This window comes from Rattus norvegicus, chromosome 16 (genome assembly GCF_021556685.1).
Source record: "Rattus norvegicus strain SHRSP/BbbUtx chromosome 16, alternate assembly SHRSP_T2T, whole genome shotgun sequence".
NCBI classification, from domain to species: Eukaryota; Metazoa; Chordata; class Mammalia; order Rodentia; family Muridae; genus Rattus; species Rattus norvegicus.
Window position 1 is genome coordinate 91,504,195 of NC_141549.1, and position 9,575 is coordinate 91,513,769.

Here is a 9,575-nt window from a genome sequence, read left to right on the forward strand (position 1 = left end):
ATTGCATGTATAGATTCGAAAGTTTATAAAAGTATATGTGTTATACACATAGTAATTCTTAATATAATTTAACTTTATGAACTGCTGGAATAATTAGTCTCTATTTCTTGTTTGTACTACCTAAGTGCAGTTTTTCCTCAGATCTAACAGTTAACTACCTTCATACCTGGCTTTCTCTGAGGTATGAAGTCTCATTTTCAAGTTGCAATTCTTTCTGTAGCCTTGACTCTTTCACTGAGATCATCTCCATTTACTTAATTTACTTTCCTGTGCATGCTTTATAGAAACCAGGAAGGAAAGTTCTTAAAACCTGTTGAAATAGTCTTCCAGAATTAAAGCCTTGCACAATGATTTGGAAAGAGGATGCATTTAGAGTGAGTGACTGGTATTTTGTTGTTGATTTTGTTTGTTTGTTTGTATGTTTTCTGTTTTGTTTAATCCCATTAAATCCAACAATATAAGTCACATAATATGCTGTTATATCCTTTGAGTGCTGAATCTATTTCCTAAAAGAAAGAAAAAAGTTACACTTATAAAATATCAAAAATCATCACAATCGTAGTAGAGTATCCAGGCCTCTCTCAAATATTATATAGAGCTTGTATTCACCAAAGAGCAAGTTTGGCATAGGTTCATGATTTGACTGTGAATGGCATGAAAACATGAAAATTTTAAATTTCTGTCCCTTAACCTCTTTTAAAGTACTGAAGAAACTGGGAAGTTTGAAGTAGGGCAAACTTTCCTCACTTGTTTTATTTTGAAATTTCCCTGATTAATAAGATTTATGATCAGGGCTTACTGGACTCTGCTCCAGGGCTGTTTTGTTTTACTGTAGTCATTCTGGCCTTTGGGTGTCTCTGTTCTTCCTCACGGATTGAACTTTTTACCTCCAAGAATCCATATGCTCATCTGACCTACAGAAAATGCCAAACATTCCCTCATTGTATCTCTGCCTCAAATACTATGGTAATTATTCTTATTTCAAACTTTACTGATTTATTCCAAACTTTGTTGCCAGTGAAAAAGCACAGGAAAGGACAGAAACATTCCACATTGAGATGAACATGTGCACCTCACTAATAATTTAAACTAAACATGTAAACAGAGAAAGGTTGGGGGTCGCTCCATTTTCAATTGCACATTTGTCTTCCTTCCTGTGTTTGCTAAATTCTATTTAAAATGTATTTCCTAAAAAATAAAAATAAAGTATATTTTCTGATTTTTTGCAATTCTATGACTTAATCTATTGATGTCATTTTTTTTCTTTCAAAACATAAACATTCTCAACAAAAATGTTCCAAGGTATTAATGAAAATGAAACCACAGTATTAAAATAATTATACAGATTCTGCAGTACCGTATTTCAGAGTAAATGCACACAGGCCATTGTGGAGGTTCTGTGCTCCTTTTCTGATCACTGTTTGCCTTGTGTTAAAGACTCATCCTCCAGAAAATTAAGAATAAAAGTATCCACGGACACACATTATGCGTTTTGTAAGAGTCAGATGATGCATGTGGTATTGACTTGCCCATTCTATAATAAAAAAAACCACTACATAATTGAGCAAAATACTTGTAAATAATATACCTTTGAGATTATCAGTGTGAAAAATCATAGTAAAGAGGACTCAAACCTGAGAGGTGTTGGGAGAATGCAGACAAGGCCTTATCATCAAAGCCACAACCCTCCCAACAGCCTCCTCCGTTTGTCTGTTTCCAGGTCCTGTGACATAAAAGAGTGATTCTGAATTTGCTGATGTGCAGCATCTTTTGGCATAATTTTAACCTATTTTTAAAACATTTTATGGTAAGAGAGAAATGAAATTCCCCATCTCTATAGATGTATACTTATAAAAGGAAAATTTCCACAGCAAATGCACACTGTGCTTAATCCTAAATTAAAGTAGTTGCCGAAATGTTATTCCTTAACCCCGAGGCATGTGCAATTTCTAAGGAAACAAACTCAGCGTTTAATTAACTCTGAAATCCTCCTGTAAATGGAGCTTATGTGTGTGTGTAAAATTCAAGGCAGGATGAATTTAGAGACGAAAACTGCTCGGAGGGGTTGTCTCCTACAGAAGCCAGTTGGCCCTATCTGAGTCAGACAGACTCCACACAAGGTTACATGGACTAAATTAAGGAGTGAGGAGGTTCATCCAGAGTGCACAGATTAAAATTTTCAATAGACCTAAAAATGTCTCTAAGGCATGAATGAGCCTGTCACTTCTCCTCTGCCTCTTCAGCAAATGATGGATTCACTCAGTGCCCATAACACACCCTGTAAGCTATGCCTGGTTTGCTCCGTTATTCTTCCCTCTTCAGTCATGCTGAAGCAGAGGTTGTGGTTAAACAAATGTGCTTTTATGGAACAGAGCGCTGTGAAACAGAGCTGATTAAGGCCTGACACATTGAATTAGACGGGGGCATGGAATTGGCAGATGAATCTATTGTTTCTGCAAAGGCTCTGCCTCGCCATCCTCCTCACACAGTGAGGAACTGATTTGTTTCACTCAAATTCGGGGACTTTGGCAAAAACGCAATAAATATTAGTACAAATCTAAAATTTTTATTTTGAAACGGATCCAGCCGTGTGCTTACTCTCAACTAGTTAAGACCTTGAACTAACACATGGCCTAAACCATATGAGAACTTACTGTTGATATAGTTTCTAAATAGTAACAGGCAAAACAAGATAAATGAAAAATAATTATACATTAATTTTTATTTTTAAAACTTTACAAATTAGCTGCAACTTTTCTTGGATATATGAATCATTAATTTCTCTTTGTCTTTAAATAAGGATCTTATAAGAAGAGTGAGTAGGGGAGACAGGAGTTAGAATAATCATGAATCTCATGCTCATTTATCATTTATATATACACACTTCCATCCATGTTTTCACATGCACATTTGATATGTGTGGCTATATTTAAAGCTCAAGTGAAAAAGGGACATTTAATGACAACTCACTCAAGTACTCAAAGTAACTTTTTACAGAAAACCAATGTCTTTAACCAATGTTCAAGCAAATATATTTTACTTGCATTTCAGCTAGAGAAACCATGGTAAGGGGCTTCTTACATTATCTCTCAATTTCAAAATCAACAGAATTTCACCAGGCTTATGTGCATAAAACGATAGTTTACAACAAAGAGAAAAGAGAAAGGAAAACAGGAGGCCTGGCATTTTATATAGCCAAATAGCCTCATGTATTCTGCAGTTTTATCTCAATTCTACACACTGTTAACTGTGATGTTAACAAAAGGTAGTGAAGTACATGCCAGTGGAAAGTTCTTGAAGACATTATGGAAACACAGGGTTCACTGAGCAACGGTCCACCACCTCATTTGTAGTGCATTGGTAAGGGCTAGGCTGTGTTATGGAAGGCTAGTCCATTGTGAGCTGTGGTCTCTATTTTGGCTCATAGTTCTGTCCTCCTTGATCTTTGGACTAGTAGCATAGCTGTTTATTCTTTGATATTTGAGTAAAAATGATAAAATATGACAAATAAAGTAATTGTTCATGAATGTCTCATTTTCTTTGAAGTTGTTTGTTCATTTAAAATCTATATTCTAGAAGGTAATGGGATTATTCCAAAACTTTTTATTTTGATAAAGGTTTAAACAAAATTTCTGCTTCATTTTCAAATAGATTTTGAACTGGTATTTGGGTACAAATAACTTTGTGGTTTCTGTGAATTTAATGTGTAATGAGAAGCAAGGTTCTGTTTTACTGCATGTGTGTCATAGACAATATATGTGTGGTGGCTGGAGTATTTGTCTCATATCTGATTTCATATGGCAAAAACATCAAATTCCTGATGAGTGTGGTCACAGGTATATGAGGGCTGAAGACCACCTACAATCATTAGGTAGTGCGAAGAGGTGGGGATAAGAATTCAGAACTTCTAATGTTTCCATTACTTTCGTTTCTACATTGGTAGTAGACATTTGTGGCAAACAATTTCAAGGATTTGTGTTATGCAGAGCAAAAGGATGTACTGCCAGAGTTGAAGCACAGAAAGAACTCAGAATAACCATCCCTGCTGTGTTCTTGCTCCCACAATAGTGACAACTGTAGCAGCTGTTCTCCTCAGACCTGAGATACAAGAAGGCATTTTTGGATTCCTGTATTGGGTATATTTCTCTTGATAATGTTTTTAAAGGCTGCCCATGAGCTTGCATATGCCTTGTCATACACATACACATGCCTCAGATCTACAAATTCAACAGTAGGTGACAGGGGGAAGTAAAATTGAGCAACTATTTGAGCTGTATGTGGCAGTATTCTTAAATTATAGGAGTGTGTCATTTTAAATGGGGAGACTTAATTGCAGTTACTTCCAACCATCTTTCATTAGAAACTATTAATCTTTTCCCAATACATTCTCATTAAACAAATTAAAGAGAATCAATGTTCTATACTGAGCAAACTTTTAGATTAGTTATTTAATTCAAAACATGAATATTGAAATGAGAAGTGTTCATTCTGTGATCTATTTACAATTAAGCAACAGAAACAATACTATGTAAAATTAACCTTTACTCACCCGATATAATTATTGTACTTGAGGCTTCAAGAGGAATAAGCTCACCCTTTTTAGATCTTTCTGAACTCTGGTGGGCTGGTTCAACTCAGCTGTTCTGGCTTAAACTCCTCTCTAAGATCATTGATTCAATCTGCCTTCCCTGAACATCTCACTGAATTGTTCTGCTTATTGTTAATTGTTCAAAATAACTCTGGCAATTTTTTTCTATCATCTGTCTCCTCGTTCTCTGGCTCATTTTGTCTTTATCAGCAGCCTGTCTCTGTAAAACTGCCTCTGCTTACTTTAAAGGAACTGCAGGGACTCACTAACAACTTCAACCCTCTGTACTCTACTTTCTACACTGACTCACACCTGAATTGAACTTCACTCTCTCCTTGCTGCTCTTAAGTAATTGTTCTCCTCAGAGTTGGGTGCACCCTATCTCTGACTCCCGTCAAATCTTTCTCTGATTTGTTACTCTGTCTGCCCTTCACTTAGATGCCATAGTTTGGAATTAAAGTTGTGTACAAAAGGATGCCAGCCAGGAGGAATAAAGATAAAGGGAATGCCTGCATTCCAGCAGAATCACACAGACCTAGAAGGTCTTGGATTGGAATCAGTGCAGCCATGTTGTTAGAAAGTTCCTCTATAAGGTTAAATATTAAAATCTAACAAAAAGTAATTTGTCAAGAGAAAGCGTACAAGGCCTCAACTCTACAAAAATAATGACAGGGAACTAAAAAATGCTGAGTGTGGAAAAAAAGTCTTCTACAGGGAAAAGCATACAAACTGGTTATCCAGTATCAAAGGATCTGAAAATATACTTACAAGTAATATTATACAGACTGAGCATGTTATATTTAGGAATACATATGTATACACATAGGTATGTAATAGCAATTTATAGAAAACAAGGCCATGAGCTTTGACAGAGAGAAAGGAATATGCAGTAAATTTCGTATGAAAAAAATAAGAAAGGGAAAATGTAATTATATAATAAACTCAACATTAGAATAAAACACTTTCTGATTATTTACATCTAAATATAATAGGATAATATTTAGTTATTTAGAGTATTATAATGAGGGTGAAAATTTAACTTAAAAATCTTATGTATTGTTATAATTGTTCTCAATTTTTTTCTGCTATCCATTCAAAATCCCATAGTCAATCAGTGCAAAAGGGATCAAAGTTTATCATTAAAACTCCATATTCCAGGGACTAAGCCACTACCCAAAGACTATACATGGACTGACCCTGGGCTCCAACCGCATAGGTAGCAATGGATAGCCTAGTAAGAGCACCAGTGGAAGGGGAAGCCCTTGTCCTGCTAAGACTGAACCCCCAGTGAACATGATTATTGGGGGGAGGGCGGTAACGGGGAGGGGGGGAGATGGGGAGGGGAACACCCATATAGAAGGGGAGGGGGAGGAGTTAGGGGGATGTTTGCCCGGAAACCGGGAAAGGGAATAACATTCGAAATGTAAAAAAGAAATACTCAAGTTAATAAAGAAAAAAACGGAAAAAAATATAGAAAAAAAATTTCAAAAAAAAACCACACAAAAACTCCATATTCTCTTACTTTGGCTGTCACATTAAACTACTACTAAAATAAGTAAATTCTGTTAAGGAAGAATATAATTGTATATATATACATATATATATACACATATATAAGAGTGATAGAGAATATATCAAGTAGGGATAGCATTAAATTTGATAATGTAAGGAAAAATATTTCTAAATATATGTTACTCAAATATTTGGTTTTAACACAAAATATTAAGAAATGAGCCTGTGTACATTGCACTAAATTAGAAATATTTTTACTTTTGCTTAACTTAACTGGTGCTCTACACTTTCCATTATATGCTTATAAAGTTGCTATGTGGTTTTTATTCTTAGAACAACAGAAAATGAAGTTAATATGAATAGAAATTGAAAATTCAAATAAAGTGAAATGAGTGTATTAAACATATCTAAATTTCAAAAGCAAAAGCTTGTCTATACAATAGAAAAATTAATTTACTATCAATTTATACCAAGTTTTATTGATACAAAAATACAGCATCATTGGAAAATAGCCATTCTTTTTTAAAATATTTTATTGGTTATTTTATTTATTTCAAATATTATCCCTCTTCCCAGTGTCCCCTCCAAAAGCCCCCTCTCCTCTTTCCCCTCCTCGTGCCTCATTCTCACTGTGACTACAGTTTTATTTAGATGCGCATTTGAATTTTACTTTTTACTCTTTTTTGTGGGGTGATATACTTTTTACTTTTATATAACTATAGAAAATAAAACCTTAAAGAGGTCATACAGTTTAGTGGTGCAACAGAGATAAATAAATACATATATATTATGAAATGTTAGTGAGGATATTGATAAAAGTAAATTTTTTTGTAACAAGTTAACATTATAATGAGGTTCACTGAAATGCCCAATTAATTATAATTTGGAGATATAATCATAATATCAATTAAAATGATCTCTCAGTAAATTAGCTATGCGGTAAATACTGAAGGTGGGTGTTGTCAGTCGGTTGAAAGATATTTTGTGGACACATCTTATATAATGAATGTCTCCTAACAGTTGGGAATATAATGTGGAGAGGTATTTACCTTATCTGTGTTTACATAGCTTGCATTATCTTCAGAAACCTAAAAAGTACCCAAGCAGAAGCATAATTAAGATAAGCCTTGCTACCAAACAAGTGTGATTTGAAAAAACCTGAATGAGTGTTTTCTGTTACTTAAGTTTGGGCCATCTACAGAGAGGACTCCCTGGGGAGTTTGACTTTTAATGGATGGCAAATGATAAGCCAATAGATGTACAGAATTTGCAGAGGAAGTAGGTTCCATGGGAAAGTATGGCAGGAAGAGAAACCTGTGTTGGGAAAGAATTGGTTTCGCTTCTTTGTTTGTTATGTTTTGTATGCTTGGTTTTTTTTTAATCAGAGGAAAGCTAGCCATGTGGAATTTTAGCCAATGGGGTAAAATAGGCTAAAGCCTCTCGGAAAGCTAAAAAACGTTCAAACCGTGTTGGATTTTCTGGATGGACTCAGTTCAAATTATACAATCAACTGCAAGTAGTCTTTCAATATTATAAGATATTCATATTTAAATAAACACCAAAACCCAACTCCTTGGTAATCATATGCTCCAACAGAGAATTGAGAACCACATTTTAGTGGAATGAGGTAACTTATTTATTTTACTTAACCAAATATCTTTCTGGTTTACCTGCATTGTCATAAATTATAGGCTATCATTTTAAAGTCATGATACTATAATATTGTCTACACATCATTATTATCTTTATCTATTGACCCATAGTATATGGATGTTTAACCTGATTATATATTTGGCTGTTATGCATAGTGTTACAAAGGACTTGGAAGTTCCTATATCTTTTAGCAATATTAATAAAAATATATCTATATATCTAAGAACGGGATTGCTTCATTGGACAGTAATAATTTGGGGGAAAATATTCAAGTGCTTATTGTGATACATTTTGGCCTCCATAATCAATGAGTCAATTTCTCTAGCAATTATCTCTTCTCTCTCATCTATACATCTGTCTTATTCAATTCATGTCAGCTTTCTATCATTTTATCTATTATCTACAAATTTATTATATCTTTGATTTCTCTCTACCTATGCATCTATATTCTTTCATTAATCTTCCATTCATCTCTCGATTATCTATGTAAATTATGTCCATGACCAATCCAGCCTTCCTGAGTGTTCTTTATTTTTATGATATAAAACAATATAAAAGGACTTGTTTTATTTATATCATAGTCTACACTCCAGGCATGTTAACTGTTTTGTTAAGGGTTTTTATACTTTATAGTAGTGTCATGGTCATTTAGGGTATAACTCACTGATTCAATGATTGTCTGAGATTCATTCACACACAGCATAATGGGGGGAAAGGAAAAATAAAATACAAAAAATTAAAGGAAATTTTCATGATTATGAAATTTAGCAAATTATGAAAAATATTTTTATATGAACCAGGCCATATTAGTGTTTTAACAGACTTAAATATACAAATAAAATTGAAAAGACATTAGAGAAAGATTATTCTATAACAAATTATCATTTCCTCTATTATTTTTACATTTTTACCCACTAGTAAAACAGTTGAAAATGTCTGGCATTCAATGTTGAATTTAAAAATGCTAAATGTGGCAAGAAGTGCTCCTGAATCCGGACATGATAATAATTGCTTCACGTTTGTGTTTTATAGCTCCTTTAATTGATACTAAAAACATTTAAAAATTAAAAACAAAAATTCAGCTGAATGAAGTATTATGAATCAAATAAATATTAAGAGTACTTCATTTGACTTAAACCTTCCTAGCAACTGGAATGAGAGAAAACACTGGCATGTGTGCATTATAATTTTTAACATAGAAGGAAAGAGAGTCTAACAGCATGAACAAGATAGATCACTAAATGTTGCTACCACCTTTTATTTAAAAAAAGTCATTAAATTGAAAGATGATAGGAATTTATGTGTACAAGGTTATTCATCAAATATGCCACTTCTAATTATTCTGGTCATAACGAGGTATTGCGCTACCAAATTATCCTAATTTCAGAGAGATCGACAGAATCACCATTGACTATTACTAATTTTTAGAAATTTTACCAACTTTATGAAAACATATTAACTATAGATCTAGAAAAAATGATTTCAGGGAGAAACTGTTGAAGTAATCAAAATTCTACCATAGTAGATCATTATTGTCTTAGAAAGTTTTTCCTATGTGGATGTGAAGATCACTAATGGCTTATCAATTTCTCAGAATCCATGACAATAGAAGCCAGAAACTGAAAAATGAAAGACAACTGCTTGCAATAGTTACATCAGGCTGACAGTTTAAAGAGCCAGTGAGCACCAAAATGGGGAGCATTTGTGGTATTGACCACTTCTCCTTTGATAGACAGGGACTTCTAATTATATTATTCTCTTCCTCTCCTCTGAACCTTATGAAACTACTCACAGCTCTTTTATAGGAGATTTCTTGAAGCTT